Source organism: Felis catus, chromosome A3, assembly GCF_018350175.1.
Source record: "Felis catus isolate Fca126 chromosome A3, F.catus_Fca126_mat1.0, whole genome shotgun sequence".
Taxonomy (NCBI): Eukaryota; Metazoa; Chordata; class Mammalia; order Carnivora; family Felidae; genus Felis; species Felis catus.
The window spans coordinates 108,117,919-108,132,547 of NC_058370.1; the positions used below are offsets into that span (position 1 = coordinate 108,117,919).

The 14,629-nt window shown below is 40.3% G+C and overlaps 1 long non-coding RNA gene and 1 other non-coding gene across 2 annotated transcripts in view; both read right to left on the reverse strand.

The window, feature by feature from the left end:
• LOC109498285 overlaps window positions 1-14,629 on the reverse strand; it is a 36,205-nt gene that overhangs the window by 20,145 nt on the left and 1,431 nt on the right. The window lies entirely within an intron of this gene.
• On the reverse strand, window positions 2,696-2,767 carry LOC111559957. Its single transcript, XR_002741417.1, has one exon. It is a non-coding gene; the product is annotated as a small nucleolar RNA SNORD59 (small nucleolar RNA).

The window sequence follows — 14,629 nt, forward strand, 5'->3', positions numbered from 1 at the left end:
CAAAATTAGAACTGTTATATCTTCCTGATAGGTTAATATTATTATCGTGAAATATCACACTTTATTTCTAATAATGCTTCTTTCCCTAGAGTCTACTGTAGATATTATTGTATAGCTGTACCAGCTTACTTTGGGTTAGTGTTTGCATAAAATGTCTTTGTTTCACCTTTAATTTTTTGTGGTAATTATTTTACTTATTTGTTTATTTTTCTCTGTCTGGGATTTTACTAGATTACTTTTTTCCCCAAAATACCTGTTTTGGAAGATGGAGACAAAAAGGTACAAACGCACACGAAGTAAACAAGATAATATAATCAGTTCTACAAAGTGTATTTTATAAAAGAAGTAGCACTAGGAACCAACCAAAATAAGTCAGGGAGCCCCAGCAGGGACTGTAAGAGAACTTGGGAAGATATACTTATGCCCACCATACTGACCCTGTCCCTGACCTCTCCCTGTGAGCAGACCAGAGCCCAGCACCCTCCATCCCCCTTACGGATGGACGCTGCTCCAAACTGGGACTATGACCTTGGAAATCTAATGGCAGCAGCTGGTCTGAAGGGGCATAGCACACCCTCTGGTACTTCTGTGGTATAATTTTAGATTGTAACTTTTATATCTTTTGTAAACAGCATATATATACTTATCATAATATTATATTATTAAATCTTTATATTTAAAACCAGTTTGGAAATCTCTGCTTTTTAATGGAATATTATACCATTTATATTTAGGGTAATTAAGGATATATTTGTATTCATAGCTAACACCTTACTATTTTGTTTTCTATTTATCCTATTTGTTACTTGGTCCTTCTTCTTTCTTGCCTTCCTTTGATTTAATTGACTACTTATAAAAATTATTATGCCATCTGTCTTCTATTTATACATTATGTTGTTTATACATAATTTTACTATTCTGTTAACAGTAACCCTAGAGTTTATAATATGTACCCTTGTTGTTTCAGTTTAGCATAAATTAATACTTTTACTGCATCTGGGGCAATATATCCTTGCTGGCATCCTCGTCAGAGGTGTCTACTATCCTGATATGTTATCTAGGAGTAGACATAGGTCTTTACCATTTATGGAAACCGACTCCTGTCTGATTCTCTATCCTTCGGGATTCAACAGATCCAAATTCTCCTGAAGTGAAGCCACTCCCCTTTTCTTAGAACCCCCTTCCCCTGCCAGAGAGTTATGTTTTCTGCCTCCCTGAGGCTTTAGAAAATCACCATCTTAACCCTCCCTCTAGAGAAGAGAAGGGAAAAATACTTCTCTTTTTACTATGATAAACTTATAGATAAGAAAACAAGATACAGTTTATTAATCTACTATCCTCTCATACCTACTAATACGTTGGGTTGTAAATCTAACCATAATCAATATTTTCATGGGGAAATTAATTCTAAGTTACAAACACTTATCGTTTAGGGAAATTTTAGGACCCAATCTACTCTCTCTCTCTCTCTCTCTCTCTCTCTATATATATATATATATATACATATATAATTTGTATAATAGCATTTTTCTGACTTTACTTAGGGAAAGGAAAAATTGCAGAGACCAATGATAAATCTCCTCATTACTTTAGGAAAATTCTGGTCACTTTACTTCAGGGTTTTGCTTCAACACTAACATTTTAAAAATGAGTGAAAATGAGGGAATATATGATCTTTTGCCAAACTGCATGATATTTTCGTGCCCTTAGTTATGTTCATTAGGACACAAATGACATAGAGACAGAGGAGGGTAATAAGAGATATAAGTCCCTGAGGCACACCGTAGAGTTAAAAAATGCAGTCATAAATACAGATGGAGGTAAGTTTTAATTTAGAGAACTGTGTTTTGAGTGTTATAGTACTTAGGCCAAAGAACCACGAGATAGTGGCCTGGTTTCATACAATATTACAAAAGTTTCCTTGGGAAACTGTTCAGGCACAAAAATGGCAGTAGTTTTGACCTAGCAGCTACTGCAAAGCTAAAAGTAACCATACTGATGCTTAAATTGATCTCATTCTTCAATACCCAACTTTCGGTTCTGAGGAGAAATAAATACCAGAATGAAGGCAGATTGATAACAATGTATATTTGTGTGTGGCGATGTAGCATATTATAAGAGGAAGTGTTTTTTCCAAAACAATTTGTAAGTTTGGCCTAGGATCAGCTGAAAACTGGAAGTGATCTATGAAACAAGTCCATAGTCATAAAATAAAATTTTAAAATCTGCTTTTACTCATAAGAGATTTTCCACACTTAATCATTCAAGAACTGATTATCCAGAATGTGTAATATACAAACCCGCTATTTCTTTTTTTCCCTTCTGCTGCCTGAGTTTTGGTCATTTCACAGCTCATTACTATTCTCTCTCTGGGAAAATAAAAGCAAATGTAGCTCCAACTAGTATTTTCAACTTTCTAGATAAAGGCTTTGTAGCAAGAGTAATAATTATTGGTTTATACGCCACTTTTCTTTTAATAAATGTCTGGTTAGACTCTGCTGGGCACTGGGGAAGGATTTTCAAAGTTCAAGACATTATCTCTGCTCTTAAGGTTCTTACAATATAATTGGAGAAACAAGGTTTGTGTACAATAAAGCCGAATATTACTGCAATGCAATATATATTTAAACAACATGAAAGAATTCTGGTCATACAAACATTGTATACGAGAGAACTTTATTTTTTTTTTCCTACCCCTTCTCAGTACCTAAAATGTGGCTTCAACATACTGAGAACAAAAGTCATTTTGATAAAATCATCATAGAATACAAGAGAACTTTATAGACCTATTGTGGTTTAGAAAAGGGAGAGCATAGTATGGACTGACAAGATTGTCATAGAAATTCTCAATAAGGTAGTGAGACTTGAATTAAATATCAAAGTATGGATGGAATTTTAACATGGAAAAAGGAAAAAAAAAGAAATTTCTGCACAAAGAGAAAAATCCTGTAATTCCACCATTAAAAGAACATTTATATTTTTAAGTGAAATATTTCAAGTATATATGATATAGAAAATAATATTACAAACTCATCTTTCCCACCAGTTTTTGTCAAACATTTACTTTTTGCCATTTTTTTTTCCAATCCACTTTGGGGGAAATACAGATTTGGCTAAAGGCTTCTACGTACTCTATCATTATCCTTCTCTTTCAGCAGAGGTAACAACTATCCTAAATTTGGAGTTACTATCACTAAGAGTATTTTAAAATGTTTATCACACATGGAAATATGTACTATTGTTCCATGGGTCTGAAGTTAATGTAAATGGTAGCAAGCCTTATGGGTCTCCTGCCACTTTTTTGTTTTCACTAGATATTCTATTTTTTGAGATTGATGCATATTATAGCTCCAGTTCTAGTTCATTTATTTTAACTATGATATGGTATTTCACTGTGTGGTCATACAACAATTTACTTAACCATTCTCAGGATGATGAACATTTAGATTGTCTCCAATTATTTTCCTGTTATACATGATGCTTCAATGAATATTCATTTACATGACTCCTTATGCGTTGATGGGAGAGTTTCTTGCAAATATAGAGAGAGAAATGGAATTGCTGGATTGTAAGATAAGGGCATCTTTCGTTTTAATAGATGTTGCTAGATTGCCTTCTAATGTAATTGTACCAATTTATTTTCCACTCAGTGGTATGTAAGAGTTCCCATATCTTCCTTATTTTTGCAATTTTGATGACTACATCACAGGCATGGGACTGCCAGAGTACCCTAGAGTCGATTCTTCCTGTAAATGGGCTGTCTGTGTCGATGATGCTCAGAGTTGGATCTCCTTATGAACCAGCCTGGCCCAGGCTTACAGGAGATATGAGTCTTCTTAGAACTGGGGAAGAGTCAAGAAAGAATGGTATGGTGGCTGAGGATTGCATGCACATTTTAATCATTGTTGTGTCCCCACGATGTAGCACAACCTGAATCTCAGTAAGCAAGGCTCAGTAGGCATTCAATTGAGTGGAACTAATCATTAAGCCTGATCTCTTTCTGGTTTTCACTTCTCCAAGCTTCAATTTCCCCATCTGTAAATTACAGATGATGATAATTTAAGGGATCACCCAAAGATAAAAGAAGATATAAAAGTGAAAACATTTTTAAACTCTAAAAAGCAATGCAAATTAAGTTAGAAAAGATTTGAAAGCTGTTTCTGTGTCATGACTTCTTAGTATGATCAGTTAACATTTTAGCAGTTCAAAACCATTGCCAAATTTCTCATTGGCATTCTTCTTGGAACTCTAATAAGTCCTGGGGTCCCATATGCCTAGACTCTGCTCAGTATCACATATAAAGATACACGGCAATTTTTAAAAGGTATTCCAACTTTATTTACAGATCTCAAAGAACATCAGAGAACCCATTTATGGTTACAGAGACACACTTGGGTTCCATTCTATTCTCTCTCTATATAAATCCCCAAACTCTTTCTCTAGAACCTAGTTGATTGGGCTTTTGGTTACCTCCCTTCTCCCTTTCTTCCAACACTTTGAAGGTTGACTTAACTCCTTTCTAGCTAAATTATTCCCCTTCTCTTCTCATTTCCCCACTCAGGTCTACATTCTTTTTACCTTAGATTACACATCACAAATATAGCAAGCTAGGGCAAGCTAGAAAACACTGCCTGGGAGAAGAATAGATATTCATATCTCAATAAATCATCCCAGAGCATAAGGTCTTGTTATGGAAGCCAGTAACATTATTTTCCCTTTGAATGTTTCAAAAACAAGATTTGTAAACACTTTCTGCTTCGTTTAAGTGGTCCTTCTTGAATGAAAGAAAGAAAGAAAGAAAGAAAGAAAGATTGCTCACCACTGCTCTATACTCTCAAACTTTCACTTAGAGATCTCATGATTGATCCTACCATCTTGACTTATATGACTCACATGTACACATCACGATCTAATTCCCTCTTGCACTTCCTAAATCTGTCACTGTCCTTGTAATGTCTCCTCCTTAATGCCCTTTCATCCCCTCAAACTCAACATACTTAAAAGTGAACTCACATTCATTCCAAATTTAGCTTCCCCGCAGGACTTCCATATTTCCATTGTTGGCATTTTAAGAAATTATGTTTATTGCCCAGGTGTAGTATTATCAGAAGAAGAACAAAATGGGGCCAGAGAGACTAATTAAGAGACTTGCACCACATAGCAGAAACAGACTGCATTCAGATTTGCAGACATGGTGTTTTGGGTTTATTTGGAATGACCTGAGAGTTAGGTGAGAGGTAAACCCTAAATACCAGTATCAGCAACTTAAGAGTATTATACTTTTCAGCATTAAAATCCATGTAAACATTTTCAGATATTGATGCCCCGTTAACAGTTTCGAGGTTGAGATAGAGAAAGACTGCCTATACGTGGTGCCACATTTATGCTTGTAAAAGGCTATTCACAAATTTCACAGAGGGGTCAGCTATTTGTAAATAAAATACAGAGCATCAGGGAAATTTTCATGAGTTTCCTTCCTTTTGTTATTCCGTCAACACAGGTTTAAACCATTCTGATGGTATCAGATGCTTAGCTGGGGAAGTTCATAACTGAGTCTTGATTTAAACATATATACATATTTTATTTTTTTATTTTAGAGAGAGAGAGAGAGTGGGGAAGAGGGGCAGAACGAAAGAGAGAGAGAATCTCAGGCAGACTCCATGCTCAGTGCAGAGCCTGACATGGGGCTTGAACTCGTGAACCATGAGATCACTGTGACCTGAGCCAAAGTCAAGAGTCAGATGCTTAACCGACTGAGCCACCCATGCACTCCTAAACATATATATTTTTAAAAGTATCTTTAAGTAACCAAGATGATCAGATTCCAGGCAGGAAGTTTGGCTCCCATACCAAGAAGAAATATGCCTTGATCCATCCAGATGGGCTTTGCTATGAGCTCAGACCCAGCAAATGGATCCATGTCCTAGGCAGAGATCTGGGTCAGTTTGAGAAATGGGTTATCTTCATATCACCTTGAACTGTGAGCAGGGGTAGGAATAATGGAAAACTCCTGGCACTTTATTTGAATTATTTAACTTAGCTTTTATTGCTATTTTTTTGGTGTGTTTTGATCAAGAAAACCTCCATACCAGGTTTAAACCAAATTAGTGAATTTTTTTTCCCAAAGAGATGAACTTTCTAGATCTATAAGCAGATAGCTTTACCACAGGTTTTGTTGGGAGTGGGGGTTGGAGTCCTCCTAAGAGTAAGAATTACTAGAATAAAGTTTTCTTCTTCTTCTTCTTCTTCTTCTTCTTCTTCTTCTTCTTCTTCTTCTTCTTCTTTTTAAGTTTACTTATTTCTTTTGAGAAAGAGAGAGAGTGTAAGGGAGGGGCAGAGAAAGAGGGAGAGAGAATCCCAAGCAGGCTCCTCACTTTAGCGCAGAGCCCTACGCGAGGCTTGAACTCACGAACTGTGAGATCATGACTTGAGCCAAAACCAAGAGTCAAGAGTCAGATGCTTAGCCAACTGAGCCACCCAGGTGCCCCTAGAATAAAGCTTGTTTAAAAAAAGGCCAGCATGATAATGCTCTGGGCAATAACCTACTCTGGAAAAAGTGTATATCACCACATTTGTTCTGGACCAACTCGATCTGGCCCCATAGTGGCCTCACTCTATATTTGGGAACTAAGGGTCAGGGCAATGCCCTTTAACTGGGAGTATCTAAGGGGAACTGTAGACTAGATATTATGTAAAAAGGAACTGGGAAACACTATGCTGTAATCTACCATGGGATAAAATGTTAATATAATCAGGAGTTTCATCAATAAGATTATCTTAGCATCTCTTAGTCTCTTACCCAGCCTGTATCCCACCTGTACTTTCTTGCAGTCCCTTGATACTTCGTTATCTATTTTTCACACAGCCTGTACCCCTCAAGGATTAGTTGAGTTAAAAAGATATTAACTACAGTGCTGGCCAAACAGCACCCCCTCAAACTCCTGGCTTCTCAAGAAGATAGGAAGTTCTTGTCTATCCAAACAAGGCTCTAGGATCTTGTCTAATTTGTTTGTCTTTTCAAGACCTCACCTGGTAGCAATATTGGGTAGAGGTACTCTGTGCCTTGTTTTGTTGTTGGTGTTGTTATATGTGCTTGGTGATGAGAAAATGGTATCTGGTCTGATGAACTCTTGGCAAGACAGGAAATTTATAGTAGGATGCACAAGACCAGGTTTCTTGTCCCCAGAATTTTATGGCAATGAGGTTTCAAGAACGCTTCTGATGATATGATTAAGAGGGGAGCAAATGTGGATTTTGGAGATTTAAAAAAAAATTTTTTTTTTAACGTTTATTTATTTTTGAGACAGAGAGAGACAGAGTATGAACGGGGGAAGGTCAGAGAGAGAGGGAGACACAGAATCTGAAACAGGCTCTGGGCTCTGAGCAGTCAGCACAGAGCTTGACGCAGGGCTCGAACCCACATTCCGCGAAATCATGACCTGAGCCGAGGTCGGACGCTTAACCGACTGAACCACCCAGGCGCCCCAAGGAGATTTTTAAAATCAGGACCCAAGGGCCAGGTTGGACTTGAGGATTATATAATCTAAATGGCATCCCTTGGTGTTGAGCAGTACAGCAGCCCTGAGTTTGTCATGGCTATTTAAAAAGAAAAAAAAAACTGAATCAAAGTTTAGGCTAAAATATAGTGTTCAGATAACAGGTAGTTATAATCTTCCTATCGTCAACATTGATCAGACTGCCTGTGGAATACTGAAATCACCTCCTGGTGCCAGAATTTACAAAGATATTCACAGGGCACCTGAGGGGCTCAGTCAGTTGAGCGTCTGACTCTTGGTTTTAGCTCAGGTCATGATCCCAGGGTTATGGGATCAGGCTCCCTGTGGGACTCTGTACTGAGCATGGAGCCTGCTTGGGATTCTCTCTCTCCCTCCCTCTCTCTCTCTCTTTGCCCCTCCCCAGATGGTGCTCATGTGCACGTGTGCTCTCTGAAAATAAATACACATTTAAAAAATACTTACTTAAAAAATAAAGTGAAAAAAAAAAGATATTAACAAATTAAATGTGTCCATAATGAGGGTGTCTGGATGCGATGTATGAAGACTATAATGTATGACCAAATTGAAGGGGATCTGGGAGAATAACACTAAGAGGAGACACAATAGCAGAACAGGGACTATGGGCTTCAATAGTTAGACTGACACTGACCTCCGTAGTGACAGATCTGATGACACTTTTCTGTCTCCCTCCTTGTCAGTCTCTTTCTGGCATTTATCACAAGCTTGATCACTCTCTTAAAATTCCCTCCTTCGCTTCATTGATATCAATTGTACTAGTTCAGCAGATGGCAAAATTGAATTAGAAGTGTAAGATGCACCTGTGAAGGATAAAGAGGGAAGGGAGCAGGAGTAGGAGGGAAGACTCTCAGACTGCAATGCATGGCTTCATACCTGTGAAAGGAGAGAAAGAAGGAAGAAGGACTGGGTAGGAAGAGCCTCAGTCTGCAGGGATGGTCTGTAACTGGCTCAGTAGGCTCACGGGGTGCCCCGGAGCAAAGCTGCCCACTAGAGGAAATTCCATGGGCAGGAATGGCCGGCTGTGCTCAGTCATTTGTTGGGAGCATCTGGGGAGACTGAGACCTCTGCATGAGTTCTGTGATGGATCCCAAAGGCATGGTAGCTGGAGGCTGTCAGCGATTCACACTCCTACAGCAGGTGCTTCCTTGAAGGGACTCCTAAGTGGTACACACCTATGGCTACCATACCATTCCATTTCCACGTAATGGATTCCACCTTCCTAGCCTCCTTTGCTAGATCCTCTGCCTTTGCTCACAGTCTAAATGTTGGGGATTTCTAGGAACCTATTTTCTGCCTACCTATTCTACTTATTTTCCCTATGAGAATTCATCTCAACCCACAATTTCAAAGACATCACCCAATGTTGATGCTGAGTCCATATGTTCATTCAGACCATCATTTTCTCCCACCTGGACTGCTATAATGGTCTCCTATTCTCCCAGCTCATCTCCAGTCTTGCCACCTGCCTTCAATTCATTCGCCACCTGCAGCTGGGGGACTATTTCTAAGGAGCAAATTAGACCATGTTACTTCAGTGCTGAAAACCCACCAACAGCTCCCTTTTGTTCTCAGGAAGAAATGTGAATTATTCAACACAACTTACATGCTCCTTAATGGACTGGTCCCTGCTTACCTTCTAGCCTCGTTTGTCATTCTCCTTAAAGGGAACTACTTTAGTTTCTTCAAATGTAATCTCTCTACCCTTGGTATGGAGTATACCTTCTTGCCTGGCTAATTCTCTACTTGTCTTTTAAGTCTCAGTCTGGAGGGTCCTTCCTCTGTGAAGACTTCCATAACCTGCAAAGACTAGATTCAGTGCCCTCCTATGTGATCCCAGAAACTGTGTGATAAAGGGCAGGTGAAATCTTGGTTGTGAATCTACAGAGGGCAGTGAAACACCACTTGGGTGCCAAGTATTGGAAATCGGAGGGACAATATTTTACATACCAGAACTTCTCTCAGGAAATATACTATATGAGATAGAAAGGAATACTACAATAACAGTTTGATGTGGGTGACAGTTCTCCCAAGGACATGATAGGCAAACATTCTCAATCCAGTCACCACCCCCCCCCCCATCCTCCACCCCAGCCCAACCCTAGACATTCAGAAATATGTGTGGCTATTTTTGTTGTTGATGCCAGTATGGCTGGGAGCGGTATTAAAATAGAGGACAGTCCCACACAAGGAAGAATTGTCCTACCCAAAATGCTAATAAAACCTCCATTGAGAAACACTGTACTGGGACATATGCAAATCTGGGAGCAGAACTGAATTGCTCAGAACATCAGAGTGGGAGTTGAAAGTTGACACCTGAGGACTTCCATCTCCACCTACTCCCCATGCAGAGCTCTACCTTACTTGTAAATAAATGTGGAGTATACCATTTAAAAATACATTTGTTTTTGAGAGAGAGTGAGAAACAGCATGCACCCGAGAGAGCAGGGGAGGGGCAGAGGGAGACAGAGAATCCCAAGAAGGCTCTGTGCTGACAGCAGAAAGCCTGATGCGGGGCTCAACTCTTGAACGATAAGATCATGACCTGAGCCAAAGTCAGAGGCTTAACTGACTGAGCCACCCAGGTGTCCCTGTTCAAAGAAAATTTTAAAACATATATTGGCTTGAAAAAGAGCCAAATTTATTAGCCCAAGGAGCACCTAATAAATATCTCCTTCTAACTCTGCTTCCCTGCACCCTAGTACTTATCTCATTGTGAAGGAATTATCTGAGAATTTGTAGCCTCAACTTGAATTCAGGGACCATTTGAATTCAGGCCCTATTTCACATTCAGAATCTAACATAGTGTTTGGCGTGTAATAGATAATAAATATTTCTAAACTATGACTCTTAAAATTTAAAAATTAGCCGTGACACCTTTTCTAAGTTTCAACTCTATGTTTTTTTTTTATGTTTATATATTTTGAGAGAGAGAGAGAGAGACAGTGAGACCGAGCAGGGGAGGGGCAGAGAGAGGGGGAGAGAGAGAATCCCAAGCAGGCTCCATGCTGTCAGAGCAGAGCCTGGTGCAGGGGCCCCACCTCACAAACTGTGAGATCATGACCTGAGCTGAAATCAACAGTTAGAACCTTAACCAACTGAGCCACCTAGGCACCCCTCAACTCTATTTTTCGTCACTAATTTTACATTTACAGTTGAGCATCTCAATCTTACCAGGTAAGAAACAGAATCATTTATTTCGACCTAACGTTAAAACCCTCCCCCAAATAAGCCTCATACCTCTGTTATGGCAAATGCTATCACCCTCTTGGGACCTTCTTAGTTGTTTAAGCCTATTTGTCACCCATTGTCTACCTGTTTCCTCACCCCACAGACCTTTAATTCCACAGTCCAATGATCTTTATGTTCTTTGTCTCCTGTCTTCAGCGTCCCTGGCCTCCATTCAGGTTCTCCTGTATATGTTATTGCATTTGTTTTCCTAAATAATATCTCCATTCCTATCCCCATGACTTGTCACCCTTTAAAGCATTCTAAAATGGGGTGAGGGGAGTGGGAGGTTGGGTTAAATAGGTGACGGGTCTGGGGCGCCTGGGTGGCGCAGTCGGTTAAGCGTCCGACTTCAGCCAGGTCACGATCTCGCGGTCCGTGAGTTCGAGCCCCGCGTCGGGCTCTGGGCTGATGGCTCAGAGCCTGGAGCCTGTTTCCGATTCTGTGTCTCCCTCTCTCTCTGCCCCTCACCCGTTCATGCTCTGTCTCTCTCTGTCCCCAAAAAAAAAAAAAAAAAAAAAAAAAAGTTGAAAAAAAAATAGGTGACGGGTCTGAGTGCACTTGTAATGAGCAGCAAGTAATGTATGGAATTGTTGAATCACTATATTGTACACCTGAAACTAATATAACATCGTAAAAAATAATAAAGTTACACTTATACCAAAAAAAAATTTTTTTAATTCTAAAATATATCCAAAATAGTAGCAATTAATACTCTGTGGGCTTACTGTGGTAAGGCACTGCTGACTTTTGTTTCGTTTTGACTCCATAACAGCCCCATTTTGAAATAACCTCCTCAAGGTCATTCAGTGAAGGGACAAAGCTAGGAATCCAGGTAGCCTGACTCAGAGCTCTGCTAGGCTAGGCTGCATGACATCCTGGAATTCTCTGTCATTGTGTTATATATGTCTCCATCTGATTCTCCTCCTCTGGTGGATGGCCTGGTTGTCGTCTTTTTGAGCCAAGGCCTGCTTTGTGTTCCTTTCCCAGAGCTGTTGGTCTACTGAAATGTGAGTGGTGATTATGAGGTCAGTAAGCCAAGGAAGTGGATCTGATGGGTGGTTCAGACAAGAAGTCTTCAGGGTAAAACTGAGAGCTGGTACAGAGACCAAAGAATCCCTAAGCCACACACCCATGAAGGATGGGCTAAGAGAAGGGTGGTCTGAATATACTGTCCATTTTAGCCTTTACCTGCTCCCTACTGTGTGATGCTCACATGGTGAGTGCTTTAAGGGGCTTAGGGCTAAGTGGCCAGCCTGGAGCGTACGACCTCCCCTTTATTTCTTTGGCTAACTCCAACACATTTTTCAGGATTTACCTTTAGCATCCTTCCTATATCTTCCTGCCTGCATTCCTGCCCCTCTTCTGTGCTTCTCAGTTATGTGAGACTGCCTGAGGGCAGGCACTGTGGCTTTTCTTCTCTGTATTCTGTACCACTAGAATTTAATAATCATTGACTCTAAATGCATGACAGGGAGGCAGATTTGGGCTTAGCATAAGATAATTTTTTAAAATTTATTTTTGGGAGACAGAGAGTGGGAGTGGGGGAGGGGCAGAGAGAGGGAGACAGGATCTGAAGCAGGCTCTGCGCTGACAGTGGAGAGCTGAACGCGGGACTCAAATTTACAAACCAAACCGTGAGATCATGACCCGAGCCAAAGTCAGACACTTAACCGACTGAGCCCCCCAGGTGCCCCAAGAGAAGTTTTAAAAAGTATACTGTAAAGCAGAGTACAGATTAGTGGCTGAGAGCCTTCATGTCTTACCCTGTTCAAATTTCAGCTTTCTATTACCTTGAGCCAGCTTAATCTGTCTGTACCTCAAAAAATGATGATATTAATACCTATGTCATTACGTTGTTGTTGAGAATTAAATGAGATAATACATGGAAAATGCTTGGCTCAGTTCCTGGCACCTCATAGGCACTAGGTAATGCTAGATATTACTATTGTTTTTATTATTGTTACTTTGATCATTCACTAGCACTGTCTCATAACAAGGCGGGTTGCTTTTGGAAGCAGTGAGTTTCCTTTTGTTGAAGGCATTCAGGTAGCAGTAAAGACAGGATAGATGCTGTAGAAGCAGTTCTTAAATTGAAAAGATTAGATGACTTCTAAGGATGCTTTTAATCACAGAAAAGGGAAGCTATTTCTCAGATTCAAAGAAAGTGTGATCATTAGTGTTACTTCTAGCAAAGTTGAGGAGCACTGGAATAGGAAAAACAAAGACATCGGATTTGGCATCTGCATGTATCTATATTACAAAGAACAAAATATTTTATTCATTGTGAGCAGTTAATTGCAAAAGCCCTTTTATTTATGCTGTAACCCATATGGCAAATCAGGCCCTTACACGAAAATCAATCCCTTTTCAAAAGGACTAGCTAGCTCGGCCCTGCCAAAATGGAACAAACAAAACCTTAAAGACTGTTTCAGTCCTACTGAAATGTCTTTTCCCTTTGAAAGAAGTCTATTAGTGATGCAAATGCAAAGTTATCTGCACAGATGATAATCCTAGCGAACAAAACAGTGAAACCATTATGAGGTTCTCTTGCTGAGAATTTGGCTCCCCCGCCCCTGTTAAAAAGGCAGAGAAAGCGAGTAGAGCTGATTCCTATTTGGGATAGTTTATTAGGTCTGCTTATCTGAATCCTGGACTAATTATTCTTATGTTTGGCTTAAAGGGGCCAAACAATTCTCCAAATGTGGACAAGCTGAAGAAAGGCCTGCAGTCTGGGTCCCTAGCAAGTGCCTTAAACAGCCTAAAGCAGGAATGGAATAACATTTATATTCGGGAGTTCAATTTTCAAGATACCAGAGCCTTAAGGTAATATCTAGCTAGAAGAAATCCAATGATAAGCACTCATATGGGAGTAATTTAAGTGATGTGCACATGTCACTCATGCTTTAATTAAAACAAAGCTATTTGTATGGGTGAAGAGACGGTCATTTTCCAACACCTTCTATTCAATAGTTACTCAGAGTAAACAACGTCTTTGAGAACTTAATATGCAATCTTCCTGTGGGCAAAAGGATTGAAATGAGAAAAATGAGGCAGTTAACTGTAACTGGCTTGACTATTATTTGATTACACTTATTTTATCCTTAAGAGGTTTGATAAGACCTAGTTTTTCAGGAGTCATCAGGCATTAGGGAGCACTACTGGTTAGAAGGTGTGGTGCCTACGGATATTAGGAAGGCATTTCTGAAGCAAAGTAGTATTGTCAAAGTGGCCCTCACCTACTTGGTTAAAGCTTTTGGACATGCCTAGTGGACGGTTTATTGAGAACAGAAAATTAACTCTCCATGTCCACACGCTTTCTTGAACAGGTATTAACAGGTGGAGCCGGTGTCCACAAGACTGGACGCGATGCTCACCATCTGGGTCTCACTCTGGGTGGGGCTCTGGGTAGGTACACTAAAGAGCTTCCGGATCAATCATGTGTTTACATTTCAGGCGCAGGATGGGTCTTGTTCACACTCCACCCTCCACCACCTTTCCTTCGCAAGGTTGCTCACAGCTTGTACTGTCCCCGCCCGGGTCTTTGATAATCCAGGCGTCTCTGGTGAAGAAGGTCAACCACTGTTTTAATTCTGGGCTCTGCCAGCTTCCCACGCTCTCCACTCGGGCTGGTGAGCAGCCGCTCAGCGTGTTTTTCCCCCAGAGCTTCCCACGCCCTACCCACTCCACACGCCTCCTGGCTGCCCTCCAGGCCTGCCCTCTTTTGCAGCCAGGCAGGCCAGCTCCAGTGTCGGATATCTAATCTAGCAAGGCTCACTTTTCTCAGGGGCTTTCCTCAGGGCCACCCTTTCCCCGCAATCTCAGAAGGTCTCTGGTACTCGGCTGTGTCTTCTGCGTGCAAGTGCTTC